At 48.3% G+C, this 3,114-nt stretch overlaps 1 non-coding gene and 1 pseudogene across 1 annotated transcript; one reads left to right on the top strand and one right to left on the bottom strand.

Moving 5' to 3' along the window:
• Nucleotides 1-1,764, top strand: part of LOC101567151 — an 8,470-nt pseudogene extending 6,706 nt beyond the window's left edge.
• An 800-nt stretch (nucleotides 1,765-2,564) lies between these two features.
• On the bottom strand, nucleotides 2,565-2,672 carry LOC111812911. The gene has a single exon (XR_002818283.1). It is a non-coding gene; the product is annotated as a U6 spliceosomal RNA (small nuclear RNA).
• Between the last annotated feature and the right edge of the window lie 442 nt (nucleotides 2,673-3,114).

Genomic DNA, 3,114 nt, shown 5'->3' with positions numbered 1-3,114 from the left:
GATGTATGTCCGTTTTGTATCTGTGTATTCAAAGTGGTTAGGATAGATATATAGTTACATTCTCTTAATGAATAGAGTGATTTGTTCTAATGGTGTTTATAAATAAGATATCATGTCCGCATCTTGTACAGCAACTAACCACTAGGAAGAATGTATGCAATGTGTAATTATTGAAACTGTCCTACCAATTTGATTTGAAACTGTCTCATTGCTATTTGTTTATCAATAAAATTATAGAATAAATAAATAAAGAAGCTTCATTGAAAAGAAAATTTTACCGTCCAGAAACGGCTGCCAGGCTCCTTTTCCAGTCTCCATCTTCAGTTCACCTGCCTCCACTCCAGCCTCCACCATGTCCATAGGGTGACCCAGAAATCCTACAAGGTGTCCACCTCTGGACCCCGGGCCTTCAGCAGCCTCTTCTACACCAGCAGGCCTGCTTTCCACATCAGCTTCTCCATTGTCTCCCGAATGGGCAGCAGCAGCAGCTTCTGGGGTGGCCTGGGGCTGGGTGGCTATGGCGGGGTTGGCGTTGTGAGGAGCATCACAGTCGCCCAGGTGAACCAGAGCCTGCTGAACCCCCTGCACCTAGAGGTGGACCCCAACATCCAGGCCATGTGTACTCAGGAGAAGGAGCAGGACAAGAACCTCAGCAAATTCGCCTCCTTCATTGACAAGGTTTGGTTTCTGGAGGAAACGAAAGAATAAGATACTGGAGACCAAGTGGAGCCTCCTGCAGCAGCAGAAGACATCCCAAAGTTAACATGGACAACATGTTCAAAAGCTACATCAACAACCTCCGGTGGCAGCTGGACACACTGGTTCAGAAGAAAATGAAGCTGGAAGTAGAGCTTGGCAACATGCAGGGGCTGGTGGAGGACTTCAAGAATAAATAAGATGAGATCAACAAGTATACAGAGATGGAGAATGAATTTATCCTCATCAAGAAGGATGTGAATGAAGTGTACATGAACAAGGTGAGCTTGAGTCATGCCTGGAAGGGCTGACTGATGAGATCAACTTCCTCAGGCAGGTGTACGAAGAAGAGATGGGCAAGCTGCAGTCTCAGATCTCAGACACATCTGTAGTGCTGTCCATGGACAACAGCCGTTCCCTGGACCTGGATGGCATCATCGCTGAGGTCAAGGCCCAGTATGAGGAGATAGCCACTGCAGCCAGGCCAAGGCTGACAGCATGTATGGATCAAGTATGAAGAGTTGCAGACTCTGGCTGGGAAGCAGGTAGATGACCTTGGCCTCACAAAATCCAAGATCTCTGAGATAAACCACAGCATCAACTGCCTGCAGGTGGAGATTGAGGCCCTCAGAGGCCAGAGAGCATCCCTGGCAGCTGCCATTGCTCATGCCAAGGAACGTGGGAAGATGGCCATTAAGGATGCCAACACCAAGCTAGCCCTGCAGAAGGCCAAGTGGGACATGGCCTAGCAGCTGCACTAGTACCAGGAGCTCATGAATGTCAAGTTGGCCCTGGACATTGAGATCACTACCTACCACAAGCTGCTGGAGGGCAAGGAGAGCAGGCTGGAGGCTGGGATGCAGAACTTGAGCATCCACACAAAGACCACCAGTGGCTATTCAAGAATGGTTAGCTCACCCTCTGGGGTCTCACAAGCCCTGGCTTTGGGATCCTCCAAAGCCGTGGCTTCACCTGTACCAAGTCTGCTGTGGTTGTGAAGAAGATTAAAACCCATGATGGGAAGCTGGTGTCTGAGACCTCTGGTGTCCTGCCCAAGTGAATGGGCCACAGCAGCCTCTCCAGCCACACCCCTCACCAGGCTGCCCCACAGCCTTGGGGAGACAGCCATACAAGGGAGCACTGAGAGCAAGAGACCCATCTGAGGCTCAGCTTAGCCCTCAACCCACCCTTGGGGGGACTTTACTACCTGGGGTACCACTTCTTGCCTGGGCCCTTCACCAAAACCCAATTCAATTGTTTTTTTCCAAAATAAATCCTGGTTTTGCCACCTGAAAAAAAAAGAAAAGAAAATTCCAAGAGTCCTTCTTAAGTTATGGGTCATCATAGTGGGCAATCCACACTCTCCAGTCCACTTTGTATAATACGCAGTGACCAGCTCTCCAGCAAAACCATGCAACCTTTGAAACTGCTTTGCCACCTGGAGATCAGACACTGCATTAGCAGACCAGCTTTTGGAGCTTTTGAAAAAAAAAAAAAAAAAAAAAAAAAAAAAAAAAAAAAAAAAAAACATGAAGACAAAGAACAGAAGCAAGTATTAAAGTCTACCTCTTCACCAGATCTGTTGTCACTGAGAGCATCGTTCTGAGTGAGTGAAGGCATTGCTAATGCTAAGGAGCCCAGCAATACCTGTGCACAGTTGATCATGTTCTCTGCATTGGGCATTTGTCCTAAATCATTAGGAGATTCTGCGGTTCAAAAAGTGGCACACATTCCTTTCAGCAGCACCACAACTGGTTGAACTGGTGAAAGAACAGAGGGGGACTGAAGGGTCAGCACAATACTCAATCCAGGTTGCTGATGTCAACAACAGAGAAACAATGTTTGTCTCTGTATGATGTATTTTTCAGGAGGATGTGTGGGGTAGATTGACAACTAACAATCAACTTGTGCGCAGGGGCCATGCTAATCTTCTCTGTATCGTTCCAATTTTAGTATATGTGCTACGAAGCAAGCACCTAACAATCAGCTGACCTGAGCCAGTGTGGTGCTGGTGTGGGGGGCCCACCTCAGGATTTTGTCAGCAGCATAAAAAGGAGGATTGGAGAGGAAGAGGGGGTGTTGTCAGGGAGCTGTTGGTCTTCCAGTGCTGTTGGTTCTCCTGAAGAGGCTTGTCGAGCTGGCTTTCCTGATCTGAACTGGGCTGTTCTCATCATTGGAGAAGCTCAAGCCCTTGCTATCACTGAGAATGGCTGTTGTGCTTTTGGGGGGCGCTGTAGTTCTTACCTTGAGCATCACTTCCTGACTCCAGTGCTGAGCCCTCAGCCTGCTGGCTGATCCTTGTCCCGCTGGCACAGACTCTCTAGCTTTCTACTGCTTTGCAGGTCTTCCCAGTGCAGAACTAAGAAACAGGCCTGCATGAGGCATTAATGTGGGCTCTAAGCCTCCAGTTGGACTCAT

This window comes from Octodon degus, unplaced genomic scaffold, assembly GCF_000260255.1.
Source record: "Octodon degus isolate 3935 unplaced genomic scaffold, OctDeg1.0 scaffold00151, whole genome shotgun sequence".
NCBI classification, from domain to species: Eukaryota; Metazoa; Chordata; class Mammalia; order Rodentia; family Octodontidae; genus Octodon; species Octodon degus.
This window is presented reverse-complemented; position numbering and strand designations above follow the sequence as displayed.